The 25,918-nt window shown below is 41.8% G+C and overlaps 1 protein-coding gene and 2 pseudogenes across 2 annotated transcripts in view; 2 read left to right on the top strand and 1 right to left on the bottom strand.

Moving 5' to 3' along the window:
* Positions 1-25,918, top strand: part of LOC105495054 (zinc finger FYVE-type containing 9) — a 203,106-nt gene that overhangs the window by 5,554 nt on the left and 171,634 nt on the right. The gene's annotated exons all lie outside the window — the stretch shown is intronic.
* Positions 12,154-12,695, bottom strand: LOC139362321 (transformer-2 protein homolog alpha pseudogene; annotated as a pseudogene).
* Positions 14,675-25,513, top strand: LOC139362319 (phosducin-like protein 3 pseudogene; annotated as a pseudogene).

Genomic DNA, 25,918 nt, shown 5'->3' with positions numbered 1-25,918 from the left:
GCATAATAGTTTTAGGGTTCAGTAGCAAGTGTCAATACTTCATTTCTTTTTATTGCTGAATAATATTCCATTGTATGGAAATACCACATTTTATTTATTCATCAGTTGGGGCTCTTTCTACTTTTTGGCTACTATAAATAATGTTGTTAACATACATGTGCAAATTATTGTGTGGAAATATGCTTTCATTTCTCTTGGGTATTTATAGGGATGGAATTGCTGGGCCAAATGGTAGCTGTATGTTTAACCTTTCGAGAACCTATCAGCTTGTTTTTACAAAGTAGCTGCACCTTTTTATATTCCCACCTGCATTGTATGAAGGTTCCAATTTCTTCACATCCTCACCAACACTTGTTATCTGTTTTTTTGATTATAACCATCCTAGTGAGTGTGAAGTGATAATATAAGGCTCTATTGGTGGTTCATAACTTTTTAATGTTTTTTTTAATAGAAGTGAGATTTCATTATGTTGGCCAGGCTGGTCTGGAACTCCTAACCTCAAATGATCCACCCACAGCCTCCCAAAGTGCTGGGATTACAGGCATGAGCCACCATGCTCTTGGTTAATAACTTTTATTTACAGTCATTAGGTAAATTGTTGAAGCTTTTACTTGCAGATACATTGCCAGATTCTTTGATGATAAGGAATGTTTTTGGCATGAGGATAAAAGCTGTAGGCCAGGCACGGTGGCTCATGCCTGTAATCCCAGCACTTTGGGAGGCTGAGTTGGGCAGATAGCCTGAGATCAGGAGTTCAAGACCAGCCTGGCCAATATAGTGAAATCCCATCTCTCCTGAAAATACAAAAATTAGCTGGGCATGGTGGTGGATACCTGTAATCCCAGCTACTTGGGAGGCTGAGACAGGAGAATCGCTTGAACTGCGGAGGTGGAGGTTGCAGTGAGCCAAGACTGCACCATTGCACTCCAGCCTGGGCAAGAAGAGCGAAACTTCATCTCAAAAACAAACAAACAAAAAATAGCTGTAAACTTTCTAGTTTCCTATTTAGTAAACAGTGAACTCTGGTGGATGGAACTGATTAACCACATTGGGTGGTGATAGGAATGGTGGTGTGAGGACTTCAGCTATATAAAAGGTTGTCTTCTATTAATATGAATATTTCTTTCTTTTTTTTTGAGATGGAGTCTTGCTCTGTCACCCAGGCAGGAGTGCAGTGGCTCAGTCTTGGCTCACTGCAACCTCTGTCTCCCTGGTTCAAGCGATCCTCCCGCCTCAGCCTCCCTAGTAGTGGGGACTACAGGTGCGCGCTACCACGCCTGGCTAATTTTTGTATTTTTAGTAGTGACGGGCTTTCACCATGTTGGCCAGGCTGGTCTTGAACTGACCTCAAGTGATCCACCTGCCTCGGCCTCCCAAAGTGCTGGGATTACAGGCGTGATCCACTGTGCCCAGCCTTAACATGAATTTTTTTGTTTTGTTTTGTTTTGAGATAGACTCTCGCTCTGTCGACCAGGCTAGAGTGCAGTGGCGTGATCTCGACTCACTGTAACCTCTACTTCCCAGGTGAAGCAGTTCTCCTGACCCAGCCTTCCGAGTAGCTTTTACTATGGGCACCTGTCACTACGCCCTGCTAATTTTTGTGTTTTGAGTAGAGATGGGGTTTCGCTGTGTTGGCCAGGCTGGTCTTGAACACCTGACCTTGTGATCCGCCTGCCTCGGACTCCCAAAGTGCTGGGATTACAGGCGAGCTACTGTGCCCAGGCAATACGAATATTTCTTAAGAAAAGGCAATTGTAATGCCTAAGTTTAGTTTTTCTTTAACTCTACTGAAGCATTTCTAAAAATTTACAGTCCAGTTTCATATTAACATTTCTAGGCAGTCAGGCATGACAGATTTTAAGACTCGCCATTACCTCTCAATGATACATAATTTTATATAAATACAAATGTGATTGTCTTATATGTAGAATATCACCCAATGTTTTGGTTACTCATTCAAGGTATTAAAGCCTCCCTGTGAGGTTTTTTTAGGACATAGTTCAAACTCAGCAGTAATTACTTGCTAATGTTTCTAAAGTTTTTTCAAACCGGTTAGGAAATACTACAGGGAACCACTGTGAGAGTAAACAAAGTGCAAGTTTTAGACCTTCATTCTACATGCAGTGGATCACCCACGGTATTTTCCCGCTGAAGTTCATTTTTAGAATCTATAGCGGTGTTTTTTGTTTTTTTTTGTTTTTTTTAGATGAAGTCTCACTCTGTCGCCTAGGCTGGAGTGCAGTGGCATGATCTTGGCTCACTGCAACCTCCGCCTCCTGGATTCAAGCAATTCTCTGCCTCAGCCTCCTGAGTAGCTGGGATTACAGGCACCCGCCACCATGTCCAGCTAATTTCTGTATTTTTAGTAGAGATGGGGTTTCACCATCTTGACCAGGCTGGTCTTGAACTCCTGACCTTGTGATCCACCTGCTTTGGCCTCCCAAAGTGCTGGGATTACAGGTGTGAGCCACCGCGCCCGGCCTATAGTGGTGATTTTGAGCTGAAATTCTTGTTCTGGTTTATTATACAATCCTTTAGTTCCTTTGGTTGGCATAATTTCCATATAAAGTTAAAAAAACAGCAGTTCTGGAGCCTTTTTGGTAGGATTAATGAAAAAGTATGCATTTCTGTTTGCAATATGGTTTGGTTCTTTCCTAACCTTTAATGATTAAGGTTTGGTGTTTATCTGTGAGATTTCATTTTATTAAAATGAAGAAAGAGTAAACTGTACATGTTTTTATGATTTGTTTCATAGCCCAACAGAGTCTATATCAAAATTCTCTTTGTTAAAATACATTGACTGTGTGTGGTGGCATGTGCCTGTAGTCCCAGTTACTTGGGAGGCTGAGGCAGGAAGATTGCCTGAGCCCAGGAGTTCTGGGCTGTAGTGTGCTATGCCGATTGGTGTCTGCACTAAGTTTGGCATCAGTATGGTGACCTCCTGGGAGGGGGTGACCTCCTGGAAGTGGAAAACCACCAGGTTGCCTAAGGAGGGGTAAACTGACCCAGGATGGGAATGGAGCAGCTCAAAACTCCCATCCTGATCAGTAGTGGGATCATGTCTGAGAATAGCCACTGCACTCCACTCCAGCCTGGGCAACAATAGTGAGACCTCATCTCTAAATAGGTAGGTAGGTAGGTAGGTAGATAGAAAGGTAAGATAAGATAAGATAAGATAAGATAAGATAAGATTAGATAGATAGGGCCGGGCACGGTGGCTTATGCCTGTAATCCCAATGCTTTGGGAGGCCGAGGTGGATGGATTGCTTGAGGTCAGGAATTCAAGATCAGCCTGGCCAATATTGTGAAACCTGGTTTCTACTAAAAATACAAAAATTGGCTGGGCGTGGTGGTGGGCCCCTGTAGTTCCAGCTACTCAGGAGGCTGAGGCAGGAGAATCGCTTGAACCTGGGAACCCGGAGGGGAGGCTGCCGTGAGCCGAGATCGCGCCACAGCACTCTCGCCTGGGCAACAGGGGAACATCCTTTCTCAAAAAAAAAAAAAAAAAAAAAAAAGATAGAACAAGCAATGTCAAAGTTTTGTCAAAACATCCTGTCAGGATTTATATAAACTTTAGTCTCCATTTTTCATTTTCAATTGAGCAGGAGAAACAATCCCTAAAATGTAATTAAAATAAAACACTGCCAGTTTGAAACTTGAACTTCACAATACATCATGTAGGCCTTTTTGTGATTCTGGTGATAATTGTCCCTTTTTTTTTTTTTTTTTAGTAGTAGTAGCTGAGGTAAATTATTTTTGAAGTTATTGTGAGGTCACTCTTGGAAATTTCTGCTCAATGTTTAAAAAGCAAGGTTGAGATTCTTTAACCTGGCATATAGCCGTCATGATTTGGTTCCAAGCTGATCATTCCTCACTGCTATTTTTGCATCCGGTTCTTCCATGATTCCAGGTTTATGGAGTTTTTTTGGATTCTTTTACTTTGTATTACTTTTTGTGTAATATAAAAGCCTTCCTTGTAGTGTGCCATCTTTCTGGTAAGTATTTCACATATGTTATTTCTAACTCTTACTAAGGCTATTATAAGATCATTGTATTATTATGCGTTTTACAGCTGAGGGAACTGAGGCTTAGAGTGTTTTATTGATTTTCCTAAGCTTAAGCCCACATCCATGATTCAAACTTATATATCAAACTCATATATCTCTGACTGGAAAGTCCACACTCTTTTTTCATCGTGTGCATCTTCTCATGTGTCTGTGTGTATATGTGTTTTTTTTAGATGGAGTCTCGCTCTGTCACCTAGGCTGGAGTGCAGTGGTGTGATCTCGGCTCACTACAGCCTCCGCCTCCTGGATTCAAGCAATTCTCCTGCCTCAGCCTCCTGAGTAGCTGGGATTACAGGCACCCGCCACTACACCTGGCTAATTTTTTGTATTTTTAGTAGAGACGTGGTTTCACCATGTTGGTCAGGTTGGTCTTGAACTCCTGACATCAAGTGATCCGCCCACCTCGGCTTCCCAAAGTGCTAGGATTAGAGGCATGAACCACCGCTCCAGGCCCATCCAGGATTTCTAAAGCATGTTCCCTAGGAGCAAGGAAATGTTCTTCAGTCAAATAAGTTTGGGTTTTCAGCTTACTATATCCCTCAGGTAGAAGTTTGCAAATGCACATTAGTATTCTAAAGACTAAGGAGTAGAAGAAACTTGTTTAACTTTGTTCAGCTATGTATTACCCCAGTTTTTTCTGAGATGAAGTTTTGCTCTTGTTGCCCAGGCTGGAGTGCAGTGGTGCCATCTTGGCTAACTGCAACCTCCGCCTTCCAGGTTCAAACAATTCTCCTGCCTCAGGCTTCTGAGTAGCTGGGATTACAGGCATGCACCACCATGTCTGGCTAATTTTTGTATTTTTAGTAGAGATGGGATTTCACCGTGTTGGCCAGGCTGGTCTCAAACTCCTAACCTCAGGTGATCCACCTGCCTCGGCCTCCCAGAGTACTAGGATTACAGGCATGAGCCACTGTGCCTGGCTGTATTACCCAAACTTATTTGGTTGTGGAACCCCTTTTTTCTACATAGGGCTTAGTAATTAACACCTTTTACTGATGTAGGTCAACTTTTATCTGTTTTTTAAAGTCTCACCCTCACCATATCCAAGACTATTTGAACTCTCAGATGATAGGTCCTGATTACTTCCTGAAGGTGCTCATTCTGCACATTATTAGAATTTTAGCAGTATTATTTCTTTTTATATTTAGCCAAAAATGTAGCTTTTCCTCTAGCGTATATCCTTTTGCTCTTTTACTCTTTAAAATTACACGGAATAATCACTGTTAATATCTAAAGATGACAAGACAGTATCCTGTCTCCCTTAGCATAGTGATTAAATTACAGGCTCCAGAGTCAAACTGGGTTCAAATTTAATTCTCCTTTCACTTTGTGATCTTGGGCAAATTAATAATTTCTTTGTGCCTCAGTTTTCTCACCTGTAAAATGGACTAACAATAATACATCAGTGGGTTAAATGAATAGATACACATAAAGAGCTAATTACATAGTATATTGGTTCACGTCTCCTGGGAAGCAGACGTTGAAATGGATATAGTAGCGCAAGAGGTTTTATGGGGTGGAATGCCTGTGAAAGGAAATGGGGAGAAAGCAGAATTGGCTAGGGAGAGCCTCAGTCTGTGATGCAGATCTGAAAAAATCTCAGTCAACCTAACTGGGAACTTCAGAGCACATATTGCCTGTTAGAGGAGTCCTGCATGGGCAGAAATGGCCAGATTTTAGTACACCCACCATGTTTAGTCACCAGCTAGAGCTGCCCAAGGAGAGCATGGTCATGACTGGGAAGCTGAGATGAATTCTGGACACGCTGCAGCTGGAGGCTGTTAGCTAACCAAACTCCTTGTACCTGAATGGCAATTCTTTTTTGAAGGAAGATCCAAGTAAGTGACTGCTACAGTCCATTTCTTGTGATGCACAGATCCATGTCTTCACAGTTTCTGAGAGCAGCTCCTCCAAGGGAGGAAATGTAGAAAGAGATTACTGAGACAGGCCTCAGGCTTATCACTGTAGCTGGTCTCAGAGCCACAAGGTTCTAGAGCCATCTCCACTATGTAGTCTAAATTGCCCTTGCCCTCAGCTATCATTTCTGCTGGTGTTGGTTGTTTACTTAGTGGTATGACCCAAACCCTCATTTCTGAGAGTCTGAGAACCATGCCTTTCTCAGACTGGAGTGGTTGCATTTGTCCATTCATAGTCACAACTGGGCAGGGAGCATTAAGTGGTATCCTAGGGGATCATCTGAGTCCCACACATGTTCCTTCTTGTTCCCTTTGTGTAACAGCAGCCCTACTTCCTCCTGAGGATGAGGGTTAATTAATCTTGCCAAGATGGGCATTCCTCTTACTGCTTTCTAGTCCTTGGACACGAGGAATATCCAATATTCAAGCTGCAGCTGTAACTTCTAGTTCATTGTGACCTTTGACTGTGTCTCCTGGCAAAAGTGTGCCCGCTTTGGGTACCAGGACTTCTAACGCCATAGAGCCCCCACATTGCAGAGATAGGAAGCACAAAGTAGATCATTGGGAATGATGGCAAGTAGGGGCTGTTTCTCTTTCCAGTTCTTGGTTCTCAGACCCGTGTATTCTTCTTACTGGGAACCTAGCTCTAAATCAGTGCATGTACTGCATACAAGAGGGTAGCACACCATTTTTGTCTCTGAGCTAATACATTAGCTGTACCTTCAGCAGGCCATTCCAATACTCTGTAAGACTGGGTCCTTTTGTATGGAGCTGTTATGGATGTAACTACTGGAGCTCATGGTTATGGGCCTACTGCCACAAATCTTTCACTGTGAAGTGATTCGCTTGGCTGGGTTCCATGTCTGTTGATTAAGCACTGTGTAAGTCCATGTTTAGTGGTACTGGCTAGGTCTCTGTGGACAGGAAAGGCAAGCTTATACCTGGAATAAGTGTCTAATCCTGTGAAGATCAATCATTGGTCCATCCAAGATGGAAGAGGCACAGTGTAGTTAGCTTGCCACTTAATAGTCTGTTGGTCTGCCTGAGGCATAATGCTATATGGAGGGTTGGTGTTGGTCTTTGTTGCTCATAGGTTGGATGTTCAGAGTTGGCCTTGGTAAATGGGAGTCCATGTCTCCTTCTCTGCTTCCATCTCTATTTCTGCCATGGTGACCTCTCCATTTATGTCCCCGTCTTGCCACCTCTGGGTGACCGATGTTAGCTAGTTGAGTCATTTTGTCTCCTTGGCTGTTCATTGGCTCTTCTGTATTGGATACTTTCTGGTGGGCGTTAACATATGAAACAAATATTTTCATACTTTTCATCCACTCCCATATGTTCATTCATTTGCCTTCACCCATACCTCTTGCCCTTGTCCTTCTCCTTAAAGGCCTCTAACCAGTTGGCCAGTCTATTTGCCATTGCCCATAAGTCTATATATTCTCACCCCAGGCCACTTTTCTTTCTGCATAAAATTCATAACCAGGTGCACCCCACAAAGTTCTATCTGTTAAGAAGATTTTCCCTTTTCATTGTCAAGGTCACACCTAAGTGTGGCTATAATGAACTTGTTTTTTTCAGTTTGCATTCACATACGGAGCTGACCTACTTATAAGCAAAACTTTGGCTTTTTTCTCCTCCTTAAATGGGTCATGTAGGATACACCAAACAGCTATAGATGTGAACTGAAGAAGGGGTGCTTGTGTGGTGGGTGCCAGGGAAGTCTTGGCTGCCCGCTTATAGCAGTCTCGTTGTGCCCTTTGGTTTTGTTTCATTTTGATCCTTGATATGCCATTCCTATCTTATAATGGATTGCTGCTGTGCTCACGTGGCTTTATGACCTGGCAAGTCTAGTGAATGCAGCTCATTATGGAAAGTCTGGACACATGGTGCCCAGTGATGAAGCATTCTATCTCTTAACAGGACACAGTTGCACACCAGGACCTGTTTTTCTAATAGCATGGCTTTCCTGCAGAACTCTAGGGGCCTGCATTTTGATTCTCTTCCTTGCTATAAACTCTACATTGCATCTTTTCCCACCATTGGTACCTCCAACAGCATATGTATTGCTTGCACTACAGCCTGGACTTGCTGCAGAGTTGTTGCCCCTACTCAAAACTGGCAGCCTTTCATGTCAACCAGTATATGGGCCACAGCGGTATTCCTGTGTATAGAATGTGTTACTTCTAGAATCTGAAGGAGCCTACCAGACATTGTGTTTCCTTTTTTGTAGTCAGGGATGCAAGATGCAGCAATTTGTCTTTTGCTTTGGAGGGGATGTGTTGGCATGATTGCGACCACTGGACTCTTAAAACTTCACTGAAATGGTAGTTCCCTGAATATTTGTAGGGTTTTTCTTTACCCTCTTTGGAACACATGTCCCTCACCAAGCCCTTCACTATGCTAGCCAGCTCTTGCTCATCTTACAAGATCAACATATATCATTGACGTAATGGATCTATGTGCTGTTTTGAGTCCAGATCTCTGCAGACTGTATTATGATAGAGTGAAGTTAACAGCCTCGAAGCAAAACCATGAATGCATTTTATTGTTTGTTCCACATGAAAGTGAACGGTTTCTGATCCTCTTTTCTGATTAGGATAGAAAGGAACTTATTTGCCATACAAATGGCTGCATGCCATGTACCCAAAGCTATATTTATCTGCTGTAACAAACATATTGCATCTAGCATGGCAATGTGTTCATGGTTGCTACTTGTTTGAGTTTGTGGTAGATCCAGCTGGTTCCTGTAGGGGCCAGACTTTTGAATTAAATGGATATATTTAGGGACTACTGCCCTTGAATCTTTGAGATCCTTAAAGGTGACACTAATCGTTGCCTTTATCTCTCCCCAGTACACAATTTTGGTTTTGATTACACCCAGGGGATGGGTATTTTCCTTTCTCCACTTTATAGTTGCCTGAGTAAATGGTCATAGGTTCCTTTGGGGATGGACTTGGGAATAATTTTACATATGTATGTATGAGTCTAGATCTGAAAACTGGCCCAGGTTCAGGAACTGGGAAAGGGATGGTAGGTTTTTATTGGTGCAATCACCTTCAGCCTCCTGCTTATTCAATTCTTGCCTTGTTTTGATGATATACATTAAGCAGCAATGATTTTGACTACCTGTTTTTTTCCTTATGGCACCATATTCTCTTTTTTTCCTTTTTTTCTTTTTTTTTTTGAGACAGGGTCTTACTGTGTTGCCCAGGCGGTAGTACAGTGGTGCGGTCTCGGCTCACTGCAACCTCCACCTCCTGGGTTCAAGTGATTCTCCTGCCTTAGCCTCCCGAGTAGGTGGGATGACAGGTGCCCACCACCACACCCGGCTGATTTTTGTATTTTCAGTAGAGACGGGGTTTTCATTATGTTGGCCAGCCTGGTCTTGAACTCCTGACCTTAGGTGATCCACCCACCTCAGCCTCCCAGAGTGTGCTGGGATTACAGGCATGAGCCACCGTGCCCAGCCTGCACCATATTCTCTTAACTATCTCCATGGCTCCCTGAAAGTTAAGTGTTATTGGCTGTCTTTCGACATGAATCATAATGGCAACGGTTCACTAGCTTCTGGTGTTTAAGTGCCACTACCTGTCCCCTATTGCTATCAATGAGCCTTTCCTTTAGAGGAGTGCCACCACTCAGCTTCTTAGTGATGCTGGTGCCTCTCTCATCAGTATATTCCTGATGGCTTTGATGAATGGTCTTCTCTCCTCCCGTGGTGTACACAACTCTATCATATCCACTTTCCTGAGCCTTTTAATCCTGTCCACTGCTCTCTGCTATGTCAATTCGGTCATTTCACCCTCAATTAGTTTGGGCCATCATTTTCTCCAGACTCCTAGGAGCCACCCTGACAGCAAGTTTACACCATCTCCCAGGTCCCTGCCACAGTGTTAATTCTCATATCCTGAGACAGCCCCCCTTTCAACCAGTAAACTTGACCTTAGTCTAATGTCCCTGCTTTCTTGATTAAGCACCTTGAAAATCTAGCACTGTGGTTTATGCCAGTCCTGCTCGTTTACTTATACTGGGTAATTCTTGCCATTCTTTTGGGAATTATAGTCTCCGTTCTCCCTTATCAGGTCCAAGATGTCCTTGGCAGGGTTAGCACTAGCTATTATCATGGCATCCAAGAACACAGATAGGGACAGATCCTTAGGGACCCCCTGTGTTGCCTTGCAGGTGACAGACCTCTGAAGTGTGCTTCTGCACAGCAGGGAGTGCTAACTCATCCCTGAGTTCAAAGGATTTGGAAATGACAATCTTTGGGGGCAACCATCTCCTAACTTGTCTATCAGGCCTCTGGGTTTTCTAAACCAGGATCCTGACCTTGGCATAACAAGCCTTCCTTGGCTGAGCATTCAGTCATCGTGAAGCAGTGGTCTTTAGCCATCCAGAGTTTGTTCTTCATCTTTTACTGCCTTCCATGGTAGGTGATAAGGACCTGTTTGTGAGCTGTTAAAGAGCCCTCTGGCCTTCACACTTAGTTTTCAGTTGTTTGTTAGCTGCTTTCTAGGGAGCCAGGGCAGTCTAACAGCTAGCCAACTCTATTGTTCTTGTATATTTTGTGTTCCCCTTCCCAAATATCTGAATGTTTATACCAGTTTGAGTGTTCATCTCTGGGAACATTCTTCCAAGTCACAACTTGTGTGTTAACAGTTGGGCCACCAGCTTGTGTCAGGGCCTCTCATGCCTCATGTACTACCTGGGATGAGATCTTCATTGTCAGTCAGGCAATAAGTTACCTAGTTCCTAAGCCCTGTCTTACCTTCTGCTTTCTCAATCAATTTCTGGTACCAGCTGTGCCAGTTTGAGTCCTTCAGGAAGCAGCTGCTGAGACAGGAATATAAGAGATACATGAGGTAGGAGAGGACTTCTGTGAAAGGAAAGGGAGAGGGGGCACAATTGTCAGGGAGAGTCTCAGAGTGAGATGCAGGTCTGACAGAGTTTCAGACAACACAGTGAAGACTCAAACAAAAATTGTTCATTAAAGGAGTCCTGCATTGGACAGAAATGCCAGGCCTTAGTTCCTATGTTATGAGCAGTCATTGGGTGGGGCTGCCCAGGAAGAGTGTGACTTCAGCTTGAAAGCTGGGCATCCTGAAGGGACTGCAGTAGGAGGCTGTCAGCTAACTGTGCACCTAGAAGCTTGTTGGAAAGTTATTTCATAAAGGTTGATATCAGCGACATACCTCCATGGCTGCCACATGTAATAAGCAAATGTTAGGTATTATTGTTAGGATGATTTTGATGACGTTTTTCTTTTTCCTTTTTTTTTTTTTTTTTTTTTGAGACGGAGTCTCACTCTGTCACCCAGGCTGGAGTGCAGTGGCGCCATCTCGACTCACTGAAAGCTCCACCTCCCAGGTTCACGCTACTCTCCTGCCCCAGCCTTCCGAGTAACTGGGACTACAGGCACCTTCCACCACGTCCGCTAATTTTTTTGTATTTTTAGTAGAGTCGGGGTTTCACTGTGTTAGCCAGAATGGCCTTGATCTCCTGACCTCGTGATCCGCCCGCCTCAGCCTCCCAAAGTGCTGGGATTACAGGCGTGAGCCACTGCGCCCAGCCAGGGTTTTAACAGACGTATTTTAAATACATGTTTTATAGGAATCCACAAGTTTTTCATCTCTAAAAAATGACTTAATTTTTAGGGCTCAAAAATTCCATTCTTCAAAAGAAATGTCCAAGTGTTTTCTTTTACAGCTTCAAATTTTCTGCACTTAACTACTTGACTGTAAAAGAGCTGTAAAAGAAAACATGACATGACTGAACTACTTCATGTGTTACTGTCTTCCTCAAAAGAAAGTTTAGAAAGGAGTTCTTCCTAAATGTGGATCTCTAATACAATATCTAACACAAAAGAAGCTTTAAAAAGATAATTTCTTACTTGATTAGCTAGGAGTTTTTCTTAGTAAAAGCAAAAAAAGAAAATTTACGAAGCATAACACTAGGGTTCCTCTTCTACTCAAGATGTTTACTCAAAATGACAACAGTTACATCTTTAGGAGTATAATGTAGATACTAAATAAACCAATTTTTTTTTTTTTTTTTAAAGAGTGGGAAGAATCAGAAGCTTGGGGAAATCCAGAATTAAAAAAAAAAAAAAGAGATAGAAAAAAGAAAATAAAGAAGAAAAAAAGTCCTTCATTGCAACCATTTCATTGTCAATAGTGTCTTGGGCTGTAGGAATGAGATCTTGATTGTGATCTGTATTGACTATAATAAGGAGAAGGTGATTATCTTCTGTACTGATAATCATAGTCTTCATGTCTGTCATATCCACAATCATACCCGCTATCATAGTGAGAATCTGAACGTCTGCCACCGTCTTCACTGCCACCTTTACCACCACCTCCACCACCACCACTATGAGTTGTTCTGCCCGTGTAGATGCCCAGTGTAAGTGTGTGCCTTCTCTTGGTTATAGAATAATCTACCCGAATTTCTTCTATCATCCAGCTCCGTTCTATTTGCCCTTACCGTAGCCTCCTTTGAGTCATCTATTCTCTCAAAATATACAAACAAATCCTCGAGATCACCCAGTTTGTTGATTTTAAACCACATTGGCACCATTCAAAGGTCCATATTGAGAACATACTTCACGAAGATCTCTCTCTGTTATGTACAAACTAAGGCCAGACACTCCAAGGCAAGTGTTGGGATCTGAATTTGCCCTTCTGCCAGTATGTCTTCTCTGGTTAGACATTGGAGAATGACTTTGGCTCCTTCACTGCCAGTATTCTGGTGTATATGATCTACTTCAAGATCATCTCCTGTCAGAGAGAGTGGGATCTGGATCGAGTGTATAACGTCGATGAGAATGCCTCCTTGACCTCAACGTTGATTTTGATCTTGATAGAGAATGGGATTCAGAGTGTTTGGAAACACTTGAAGGACTGTGAGATCCTGACCGTCTCTCCAATTTTACATGAGCAGGAGTTCCTGTTGGAGATTTTGACTGAGAGTGAGACTCATTTACTTAATCTAGGATCCATTTATTCTTCCAGATTCTTTTAATTCTACTTCACTCTTACTTTCTACTTCTCTTCATTCTTGAGTTTTTCGCTTTTTGTACTTTGTGTATTCTTCCCCAATTCAAACAATTCAAAATAGCCTTAAAAAAAATTCAAGTGCTTCTATCCGACCAATCTTTTGTTTAATTTTTCCCCCATTCAATTTTAACTTTCTGATCTGTAATACTTTACATTAGCCTTCTTTTATCTTGATTTATCTTCCGCATTCTTGGAAAAAGCTCTTCAATTTCTTCATGAACATTATGCCCTTGAAGTTGTTCTTCTCTACATCACTTATGTCAATGAGGTGCTCCCCAAAACTAAATAAGAGATAAGTCTTGGCTCAAGGGCTGATGGCCTAATTGACCCACTGACCGAACTGTGGGAGAGAGGAAAGAGTTGGCAACAATGGCCGCTCCACTCCACTCCCACTCGGTTGCAGGCTCCAGCAAAATGGTGCTGACCTATTTTATTTTTATTTATTAATTTTCTTTTAGTTTAGGTCTGTAAGAGATGATTTAGTTTAGTATTCTAATATTCTAATTTGGTTAGATCTTTCGAATACTGATTCTTTGATCCAGCAGATTCAGCTGTCATAATTTTCTTTATCTCCATCACATATTTCATTGTACCGTAAATGGCCACATCCAAATCATTAATAAAAATGTTAAACAGGACCAGGTGCGGTGGCTCACATCTGTAATCCCAGCACTTTGGGAGGATCAGTTGAGCCCAGGAGTTCAAGACCAGTGTGGGCAACATAGTGAGACCTCATCTAAATTATTTTTTAAAAAATGTTAAATAGGATAAGTCCAAGAATCAAGCTGTAGGCCATGCCATTTGCAGTGTGCCTTCAGATGGATAGATATTTATAGTCAACACTGTTCAGCCTGTTAGAAATTGACCATATTGAATATGACCCACATTTCTACTTTTTTTTTTTTTTTTTTAAGGCAGAGTCTCACTGTTGCCCAGGCTGGAGCATAGTGGCTCAATCACTGCTCACTGCAACCCCTGCCTCCTAGGCTCAAGCCATCTTTCCACCTCGGTCTCCCCAGTAGCTGGGACTATCGGTACACACCACCACACCCAGCTAATTTTGTTGGTTTTTTTTTTTTGTAGAGACGGATTTTCACCATGTTGCCAGACTGAATTTCTACATTTATTGCTTAAGACACAATGAGTGTATATCTTTTTTTTTTAGATGGAGTATCATTCTGTAGCCCAGGCTGGAGTACAGTGGCACGATCTTGGCTCACTGCAACCTCCACCTCCCAGGTTCAAGTGATTCTGCTGCCTTAGCCTTCCGGGTAGCTGGGATTACAGGCATGTACCACCATGTCCAGCTGATTTTTGTATTTTTAGTAGAGACGGGGTTTTACCACATTGGCCAGGCTGGTCTTGAACTCCTGACCTCCAGTGATCCGCCCGCCTCAGCCTCCCAAAGTGTTGAGATTACAGGCATGAGCCACTGGCCCAGCTGACAATGAGTATATATCTTTATACATCTGTCTGTCTGTCTGTTCATCCATCCATCCATCCATCCATCCATCCATCCATCCATCCATCCTTTGCAGATACCCACCAGACCAAGGCTAACAAGGCATTGAAGCAGAAAAGGAAATGAAGCTATTTGGCTGTAGATGATTGCTGCTTTCACTTCTAAGTAAGTGCTTGCTTTTGGCTTTTATCTGCCAGTAATCAGCTGGGTGATCTTGGAAAAATGACTCAGCCTTTCAGGATTTGAGAATCTTAGCAATAAAATAATATGATTGGGAAGTTTATAGAGACAAAGCAGAATGGTGGCTGTCAGAAGCTGTGGGGAAGGGGAAATGGGGAATCACTGTTTATTACGTAGAGAGTTTCAGTTTGGGGAGATGAAAAAGTTCTGAAGATGGATGGAGGTGGTGGTTGCACAACTGTGTGGACATATTTAATGCCATGAAATTGCACACTTTTAAAAATAGCTAAAACAGTAAATATGTATATTTACCACAATAAAAAAAAAGAAATCCAGAGAGTAGGCTGGTATTGAATAATAGTAACAATAATGTTAAGGAACCACTGCCTGTCTTGTTTTTAATTATACAAATATAATAAAAAACTCGTATCAGGCTTAATGGTGAAATACTGAAAGAATTTTTATTTAAGTCAGAAACAAAAGAAAATGTCCACCTTCACCATTTTTGGAGGAACTATCAGTGTAATTAGACAAGAAAGAAAGATCATTAGAAAAAGGCAAGTGATTTGGTGGAGGGGCCTCATTGAGATCTTTCAATATGAATTAGAGAAATGAAGGGGAAGGATAATGGGACCCCTGAACAGTCTGTGAGGGAGTGTTGTGTGTGTACCTGCATGTGTACATGCATGTGTGTGTATAGAAGGGAACAGAATAAATCAGTTGAGACCTGGGGAAAAATATGATTGAATTACATGGCCTGCAGAATCACCATTGAGAATAGGTAAATGGGAGATAGAAGGCAAGTTTATGGAATGTGTGTATCTGAACTTTTCTATATGCTGCTTCAATCAGAGCACTTTCCTGTGAGCTCCTACTGGGATTCTGCAGTTAATAGAGGTTTTGCTGTTAAGAGTTTAGAACCATTGGCTTAGAACTCTGGATTCTTCTGGCAGAAAAGTTTACTATTTCAGGTTGATTTCAATAGTTAGTGGTCAGCATAGTTCCTAGAACATAGCAAAGTGATTGAAATTGTCAGAACAATCATTGAAGAGATGGGCATATAAATAATAATAGCAAACTTTGTCTTCTAGACTGTGTCATCAATTATTGGAGGATTGGAATCATACCTTGTATCCTACTTAGCTCCTCTTCTTTGAATCTCCTTCTGCTATTCGTGTTCTGTTTTTTTTTTTTTTTTTTTTTTTTGAGACGGAGTCTCGCTGTGTCACCCAGGCTGGAGTGCAGTGGCACGATCTCGGCTCACTGCAAGCTCCGCCTCCCGGGTTTACGCCATTCTCCTGCCTCAGCCTCCGAGTAGCTGGGACTACAGGCGCCCGCCACCACGCCCGGCTAGTTTTTTGTATTTTTAGTAGAGATGGGGTTTCACCATGTTAGCCAGGATGGTCTCGATCTCCTGACTTCGTGATCCACCCGCCTCGGCCTCCCAAAGTACTGGGATTACAGGCTTGAGCCACCGCGCCCGGCCTCGTGTTCTGTTTTAATGCCCTCTTTTCTTTGAAGTAACAATAGTTATGTGGAAAAAGGGGTGAGTTTGCATACTGTCACACTTTAGTATGCAGTAGAAGTGCCTTCTTCATATTTCCATTTTGTCACACAGAATATTAAAAAGACTTTTCTCAAGAGTTGAGATTTAACAAAGTTAATAATTTTTATTGCTTCATCAATCAAGTGAAACTGACATTTTAGAACAACTGAGAGTGCATGGCAGTGAAGAATAAGACTACCAGTATAGTTTGGTATTGCTGCCTTGATTGGTGCTAAGGTGCAAGCAGTCCTACCCATCATTGCTATTGCACTTTCGCTCCAGTTGTCAGCATGGTGAAAAGGGCATACATACTAAGATGTGGATTCCCATGAGTCTGTGGACTACACTTTGAGAATCACTGGAGTAATCTGAACTCATCCCATTTTTTCTTTGAATGTTGCAACCTGAACTTTACCTCATAAGATTACCTAGCCTGTTTAAAAGTTTTTATAAATTCAACAACCTGGTTAGATAAACTATTGAGTGTTTAACTGATCTAATCATTTAAAAATGTTTTAATAATACAGTGCTTAATCTGTACCCTTCATGGTTTTTCATCTGAACACTTTATTGTTTGCTCATATGTACTAATTCTACCCTGATGATTAAAAACAAAAAGTTTTAGGCTGGGTGCGGTAGCTCATGCCTGTAATCCCAGTGTGAGGAGGCCAAGGTGGGAGCATTGCTTGAGACCAGGGGTTCAAGACCAGCCTGGACAACATCTGGTCCCATCTCTACAAAAAACAAAAAAGTCAGGCATGGTAATACGCACCTGTAGTCCCAGCTGGAGGCTGAGGTGGGAGGATCACCCGAGCCTGGGGAGGTCAAGGCTGCAGTAGCTGTGATAATGCCATTGCACTCCAGCTTGGGTGACACCAGATCTTAAGAAAAGAAAAAAAAAAGTTTTAAGGCTTGCCTTTCATACTTCTTTACTCTGAACAAATCTTTTTAAAAAAATGTAGCAATTGATCTTTATAAAAAATAATTCCCTTTAGCTTAAGAAAAATTATGTATTGAATATGATTCCAATATAATTAAAAACATTTTTCAAAAGGAGTCATAAAAAGAAATGTCTGCTTTATTAAAGTTGCAGATTAATACAAACACATGATATCAGTAAGAACTCTGCCATTGTCAGGATTGCTATAATTTAGGCCTCTTGTTCCTAAGTCCTCAGGCTACTGCAGTTGCTCTGTGCATCACATTACATAGCTCACCTTCTGTTTCCCGTTGAAGATAAAATGAGGCATAGGATGTGCAATGATCTAATGTTAGGTGCTTCCTTGACCTCATCAATCTTGGTGGATAAATAAGAAAAATACGTTTTAAGCTTTGAAGCATGATTTCAAGCACTTGATAATGTTTCAATAGTAGTCTTGGTAAGTGGGAGAAGCCAGTGATTTTGCCTGCCTTGGATGGATAAATGAAACTGCAGGTTGCCATGAAGACCTGTCTCACTTAGAGCACATGAGATACATATGAATCGTCGCCTTGGTCATGTTCTAGAGGTGAATATTGGCATAGATCTAAAAATAACCTACCCTTTTACCCTGAGAAATGATGCCACAGTCACTTGTAGAGTACAAAAACATATAAAAATCTTGCCACATGTTGGTTACAGGACACCCACTTCTCAGAAGCACCTCATCAGAAAGCACATACGAATCATCAACTGTCAGTGCTTTAATTTTGATGTGAAGCCAATAAAGAGTACAGTAATACTTTTGATTCTGCATATCCAAACAAAGTCACAGCAACAAGCAGATGAACTAAAGATAACTTTAAGAGAGCCTTTATGATACCAGGTCCAAAGCAATGACCTCTCAGCATGCAGACAGCAGAATCACAGTTGATCTTTGGAACATTTAGATCCTGTGAGATGCTTGCAGCAAAAATCTTTGCTTCTGTAGCTTTTTGGAGAAGAGGAAAATAAATTTAGGATTAGTGAAATATTTTCAGCAGGCTCTTGAAAGGAGTTAGAAGTAAGTTGCATTATAGTATTATATGCATTTTGTCATTGTGTAGATCATAGAGTGGTTTCTGTGTGAAATTTGGGGCTTCCTTGGGAGTGAAGAGGGACTGCTTTCTTTTAGTATACTCATTATTTAAGAAAACTCATTAAAATCTGTCATAAAGCAAATTTGAAAATATAAACAAGTTTGTGTTACAGATTAGATTCCTCCTCTTCGTCCTCCTCTTCTTCCTTCTTCCTTCTTCTTCCTCTTCCTCTTCGTCTCTCTCTTTGTCATCTAGGCTGGAGTGCAATGGTGTGATCTCAGCTCACTGCAACCTCCGCTGCTCAGGTTCAAGCAATTGTCCCATTTCAGCCTCCTGAGTTGCTGGCACTACAGGTGCACGCCACCACACCTGGCTAGATTTTGTATTTTCAGTAGAGACAGGGTTTCACCCTGTTGGTCAGCTGGTCTTGAACTCCTGACCTCAGGTGATTGCCTGCCTTGGCCTCCCAAAGTGCTAAGATTACAGGCATGTGCCACTGTGCTTGGCCCCCTTTTTTTTTTTTTTAAGCAACAGGGTCTTGCTCTGTAGCCCAGGCTGGAGTGCAGTGGCTCAATTGTGGCTCACTGTGGCCTTGACCACAGGCTCAAACAAGCCTCCCATCTCAGCCTCCCAAGTAGCTGGGACCACAGGGACACACCACCGTGCCCGGCTAATTTTTTACTATTTTGTAGAGACAGGGTCTTCCTATGTTGTCCAGGCTCGTCTCGAACTCCTGGGATCAAGCAATACCTTGTGCTCAGCCTCCCAGAGTACTAGGATTACAGGTGTGAGCTACACCTAGCCAGATTAGATTCTTTAAAAGCAAATTCTAGATGAGGCATCAGGTTTCTTTTAATGTATTGAAATTTTGCTGTATTGATTTTTGCTGGAAATAAGTGGCAGTTGGCCAACCCTAATCTGACCCCCCTGGAAACTCCTTCATCATCTGCTACTCTTTGCCTCCCTTAATCTGTGCTTTGTTCTTGCTGTCCCTCTGTTTTTAACTACCTTCCTCTGAATTCTCGAGATTACTCCCTGACTTCCAGATCTTGATGTGACTCAGTGAGACTTTCTCTGGCTGCCTTATTATGACCCCCAGCCGAGTGCTGTGACTCAGGCCTATAATCCTAGCACTTTGGGAGGCAGAGGCAGGCAGATTGCTTGAGCCCAGGAGTTTGAGACCAGCATGGGTAACATGGTAAAACTCAATCTCTACAAAAAATAGAAAAAACTAGCCAGGCGTGGTGGTACACGCCTGCACTCCCAGCTTGGGAGGCTGAGATGTGAGGTTCACCTAAGCCTAGGTGGTCGAGGCTGCCATGAACCATGATTGTGCCACTGCTCTCCAGCCTGGGTGACAGAGCGAGACACTGTCTGAATAAAATAAAATAAATTTGTAACCTTCAAATTTTCCTTTCCCTTTCTTTATTTTTCATCTTAACACATCATCTAGCATATCATATATTTTACATTTATCTTGTTTATCATTCATTTCCATCCATTAGAATGTAATCTCTGAGGGCTCGGGTTTTGCCTGTTTACTTGCTCTTTCATCTCCAGTGCTTATACTCAAATTCAACAACCTTGTTAGATAAACTCCACTGAGTGTTTACCTGACTTAATTATTTTAAAATGTTATAATAGTAGAGGGCTTAATCTGTACCCTTGATTGTTCAAGGAACATAGTATCCAGGTGCTCAAGTATTGGTTGAGTGAATATTTATAAAAATATAAATTATGTGGAGATTTTTATTGTAATTATGTTGTAATGAGATTTGACCCCAAAACTTGCTATTATGGAGTATTTGTACCCTAACTCCTTGCTGTCCTCTTATTTTCAACTTGATCTAGGCCTATAGTAAGCTAATATGTTTTTTGAATGGATTCGTCAATCAGTAAACCTCAATTTTTTTCCTGCAGAAATATATTTTTGTTATATGATGTAACAGTTATATACATTGAAACAGCCAGTAATTCGTTTTGACCTTTTGCAGATTTTACTTAAGAAGATTTTGAAAAAATTTATTGCTGTTTTAAAAAAAATTCTTCCTATCCTTGTTTAATATTCAGTTCAAAGCTTTTCGGGACGTCTTGTCAGATAATTCTAAGCTGTAATAATTGTTTCCTCTTAGTTTTTACAACATTAATTTATGAACATACTATTATTTGTAAATCCATTGCACCATTTATTCATTTAACAACACTTATTGACCCGTTTACTCTAATTTGCTGGCATATAGTTGCTCATAGTAGCCGCTCATGATCCTTTGAATTTCTGTGGTATCAGTAATAATGTCTCCTTTTTCATCTCTGTTTTCGTTTGAGTCTTCTCTCTTTTTTTCTTAGTTTGGCTAAAGGTTTGTCAATTTTATTTATCTTTTCAAAGAAACTGACATTTGTTTCATTGCTCTTTTGTATTATTTTCATTTCAAGTTCATTTCTTTCTTTTTTCCTTTTTTTAATTTTCAAATTCATTTATTCTCTGATCTCTATTACTTCTTCTAATTTTGGGTTTGGTTTACTCTTGCTTTTCTAGTTATTTAAGATTTGTCATTAGGTTATTTATTTGAAGGTTTTTCTTTTTTGATGTAGGCACTTATAGCTATAAATTTCCCTCTCAGTACTGCTTTTGCTGTATCCCATAGATTTTGGCATGTTGTGTTTTCATTATTATTTGTTTCAATAAAATGTTCAATTTCCTTACTGGCCATTCAGGTGTATATTGTTTAATTTCCATGTGTTTATATAGTTTCCAAAATTCCTCTTGTTATTGATGTGTAATTTTATTCCCTTGTGGTCAGAGAAGATGCCTGATATTATTTCCATGTTTTTTGAATGTTTTAAGGCTTGTTTGTCACCTAACATATGGTCTCTGCTTGAGAATGATCCACGTGCTGAAGATAAAAATATGTATTCTGCAGTTATTGGATGAAATTTTCTGTAAATATCTATTAGGTCCAGGTGTTCTATAGTGCAGATTAAGTCCGATGTTTCTTTTTTTTTTTTTGAAATGGTGTCTCGCTCTTGTCGCCCAGGCTGGAGTGCAATGGCACGATCTCGGCTCACCACAACGTCTGCCTCCCAGGTTTAAGCACTTCTTTTGCCTCAGCCTTCCGAGTAGCTGGGATTACATGCATGAGCCACCACGCCTGGCTAATTTTTATATTTTTTAATAGAAATGAAGTTTCATCATCTTGGCCAGGCTGGTCTTGAACGCCTGACCTCATGATCCACCCACCTTAGCCTCCCAAAGTGCTGGGATTACAGGCATGAGCCACCGCACCCGGCCCAAGTCCGATGTTTCTTTGTTGATTTTCTGTCTGGGAGATCAGTCCAATACATGACCCATGTACTCTCTCAAGACCATGTTTAAGTGCTAGATATAGAAAAAGGAATAAGACATCTGTGCCATCAAGGAATTAGAGGACTAGTTGGGAAGGCAAATATGTAAATGAGTAAATACACCGAATTCTGTGAAGATGATCAATTCCATCTGGAGAGATCAAGGAAAGCTTGATGGAAATGATGACACTTTAGGCTACTTGGGCATATCTGGGCTTTTTTTTGTTTGTTTTTGAGACAGAGTCTCGCTCTGTCACCCAGGCTGGAGTGCAGTGGCGCGATCTTGGCTCACTGTAACCTCCACCTTCCGGGCTCAAGTGATTCTCCTGTCTCAGCCTCCTGAGTAGCTGGGACCACAGGCACCTGCCACCACACCTGGCTAATTTCTGTATTTTTAGTGGAGACAGGGTTTCACTGTATTAGCCAGGCTGGTTGCAAACTCCTGACCTTGTGATCCACCTGCCTCAGCCTCCCAAAGTGCTAGGATTACAGGTATGAGCCACCTCGCCCAGCCTATTTGGGCTTTTAGAAAGATTATTTTGTTGTCTGTGTAGCAGATGGGTTGGACAAGGGCCAGAATGGATACAGGGTTATCATTGGGGGAAACTATTGAAGAAAACAAAGCCAGGGAAGATAATATAAATTAGAGTAGCAACATGTAGAGTGGATAGGAAGGGGTGGATTCAAGAGATAATTACTTATTTATGAGACAGAGTCTTGCTCTGTTACCCAGGCTGGAGTGCAGTGGTGTGATCATGGCTCATTGGAGCCTCAACCTTCTGGCCCAAACAATCTTCCTACCTCAGCCTCCTGAGTAGCTGGGACCACAGGCATGTGCCACCATGCCTGGCTAATTTTTTTGTTTTTTGTAGAGACGGGGTCTCCCTTTGTTGCCCAGGCTGGTCTTGAACTCCTGAGCTCAAGCACTCCTCCCTCTGTGGCCTCCCAAAGTGCTGCAATTACAGATGTGAGCCACTGTGCCTGGCCACGAGAGAGATTTAGGGTTTGAATTGTTAGGATTGATTGGTGGGTAGAGTGGTTCTTAAATGTCTGGGTTTGGATGATGGAGTGTATCATTCAGGCTTAGATGAGGAGATGGAGTGCAGAAGATATGCTAGGTGTTAGGGAGTAGTTAAAGCCACAAGGTTGAATGAGATCATCCAGTGAAACCATGTAGAGTGAAGAGAGAAGAGGTCATGAGAGAGAACATGAGACTGGATAAAAGTCACATTTAAGGCTGGGCATGGTGACACATGCATGTAATCCCAGCACTTTGGGAGGCTGAGGTGGGCAGATTGCATGAGGTCAGGAGTTTGAGACCAGCATGGCTAACATGGTGAAACCTGTCTCTACTAAAAATACAAAAATTAGCTGGGCGTGGTGGTGCATGCCTATAGTCCCAGCTACTTGGGAGGCTGAGGGAGGAGAATCTTTTGAACCCAGGAGGTGGAGGTTGCAGTGAGCTGAGATTGTGCCACTGCACTCCAACTTACGCAACAAAGCAAGACTGTGTCTCAAAAAAAAAAAAAGGTCACATTTAAGTGACACGGTGGAATAAAGTCCACAAAAGGAGACAGAAAGAAAAGTACAGGAAAATCAATAGAAACTATCACGTTTTTATAGGAGCAGAGGAGGAGAGTTTTAAAAAGGAATGTTCCTGTGGATAGGCTAAATAAGGATTTAAAGTGTCTAATAGGGAGCACAACTGGCTTGAGCGATTGGAAACAAGATGCAGGACCGCAATGCAGACACTGAATGGAATGACATCTTACACAAAAAGGGCATCTTACCCCCCAAAGAAAGTCTGAAAGAATTGGAAGAGGAGGCAGAAGAGTAGCAGCGCATTGTCCAGCAGTCAGTGATGACAACATAGGAAGGTATGACTTTGGAAGAGCTGGAGGATCATGAAGACGAGTTTTATGCAGAGGATGTGCGTGCTATTGAAATGTATAGACGGCAGAGACTGGCTGAGTGGAACGCAACTAAACTGAATAATAAATTTGGAGAAGTTTTGGAGATCTCAGGGAAGGATTCTGTTCAAGAAGTTATCAAAGCCGGTGAGGGCTTGTGGGTCATCTTGCACCTTTACAAACAAGGAATTCCCCTCTGTGCCCTGATAAATCAGCACCTCAGTGGAATTGCCAGGAACTTTCCTGATGTCAAATTTATCAAAGCCATTTCAACAACCTGCATACCCAGTTATCCTGATAGAAATCTGCCCATGATATTTGTTTACCTGGTTGGAGATATCAAGGCTCAGTTTATTGGTCCTCTGGTGTTTGGCAGCATGAACCTGAAACTGTTCAGTGAAAACTCTTCTAGTGAAAACTGTCTGAATCTGGAGCAATTAAGACGGACCTGGAGGAAAACCCTAAGAAGCCAATCAAAGATGTATTGCTGTCCTCAGTGCAATGCTCTGTCCCCGTGAAGAGGGACAGTGATTCTGAGGGTCACTGGGGCTGCAGCTGCTATCACATGTCAAACTTTCTTGTGACAAATTGTCTGTATTTTTTAAACAAGGAAAAAGTAAGAACGAATTCTTCTGGTTTTTAGTTTTGTACAAATTATGTTTCAAATCTTTACATTTTGGAAATAATCATTGCTGGAAATTCTGTTAAATATTTTGGAACTCTTTTTTTAAATTATAGTATTTCCTCTAAAAAAAATTGAAATCAGCTATTGGTGTGGCACATTTCTGTTTTCCTCATTTATATTTTAAGTAAGCCATAAAACCTAGTCACTATTTTTTGACATATAACTATAAAAAAAATTTAGTTTTAAATAAATGTGAATAAATAATAATTAAAAAAAGGTGTCTATTAGGATTGGCAATTAGAAAGTCATTGATGACCTTAGGTAGAGCAGTTTTAGTAGATTGAAAGTAAGAAGATGGGTCAGTAATGTTTTTCTTTTAAAAGAATGTGGCTGTGAAAGGAAGGTGAAAGGCCAGTAATTAGAGGGAAATGTAGGGTTGAAGGAGAGGTTTTAATGTTCATTATCAAAAGATGTTGAGGATGTTTACAGACCATAAAAGGGAAAGGTTGAAAAGACAGAGGACACAGGCACTTAGAGTATATTGTAAAGTAGGTTGTTTCAAAATTAATTAAGGTATATGTTGGGAAGTAAATTAATCACTTAAGGAGAGTATGAATGTTTGGGATATATGTTTGTTGTAACTTATTAGAACAGCAACCACCAACAAATAGAATACTCAAACTCAATTTTAGAAGTCATAGGAAACTAAGAGATTTTCTAGACCAGTTTCTTTATTGAACATGTGAGGAAATTGAGAACTGTGTTTGTACTTTTGCCTTTTAAGTTATTAATTTTATTTAGAATTATTTATGTATTTATTTGTTTGTTTTTGAGCTGGAATCTCACTCTGTCCAGCACAGGTTGGAGTGCAGTGTTGTGATCTCAGCTCATTGCAACCTCCTCCTCCTGGGTTCAAGTAATTCTCCTGTCTCAGCCTCCCGAGTAGCTGGGATTACAGGCACGTGCCACCACACCCGGCTAATTTTTTTTCGTATTTTAGTAGAGATGGGATTTCACCATGGTGCCCAGGCTGGTCTCAAACTCCTGAGCTTATGCAGTGCACCAGCTTCGGCCTATCGAAGTACTAGGATTACAGGCGTGAGCCACTGGTCCAGCCTCGGCTGTGTCTTTAATGTATAAGTTTGTCAGAGCTTTTCTTTTCTTTTTTTGAGATGGAGTCTCGCTGTGTCGCCCAGGCTGGAGTGCAGTGGCACGATCTCGGCTCACTGCAAGCTTTGCCTCCCAGGTTCACGCCATTCTTCTGCCTCAGCCTCCCAAGTAGCTGGGACTACAGGCGCCCGCCACCACACCTGGCTAATTTTTGTTTTTGTATTTTTAGTAGAGACGGGGTTTCACTGTGTTAGCCAGGATGGTCTCAATCTCCTGACCTCGTGATCCACCCACCTTGGCCTCCCAAAGTGTTGGGATTATAGGTGTGAGCCGTCACACCCGGCCGAGCTTTTCTTTTTATAAAAATGATTTTTAAAAGACACAGTAAGGCCGGGCGCGGTGGCTCACGCCTGTAATCCCTGCACTTTGGGAGGCCGAGGCGGGCGGATCACGAGGTCAGGAGATCGAGACCATCCTGGCTAACACGGTGAAACCCCATCTCTACTAAAATACAAAAAATTAGCCGGGCGCGGTGGCGGGCGCCTGTAGTCCCAGCTACTCGGAGGCTGAGGCAGGAGAATGGCCAGAACCCGGGAGGCGGAGCTTGCAGTGAGCCGAGATGGTGCCACGGCACTCCAGCCTGGGCGATAGAGTGAAGACTCCGCCTCAAAAAAAAAAAAAAAAAAAAAAAGACACAGTAAGGT

Source organism: Macaca nemestrina, chromosome 1, assembly GCF_043159975.1.
Source record: "Macaca nemestrina isolate mMacNem1 chromosome 1, mMacNem.hap1, whole genome shotgun sequence".
NCBI lineage: Eukaryota > Metazoa > Chordata > Mammalia > Primates > Cercopithecidae > Macaca > Macaca nemestrina.
Note: the sequence above shows the minus strand (reverse complement) of the source record. Positions and strands in the feature narration are given on the sequence as shown.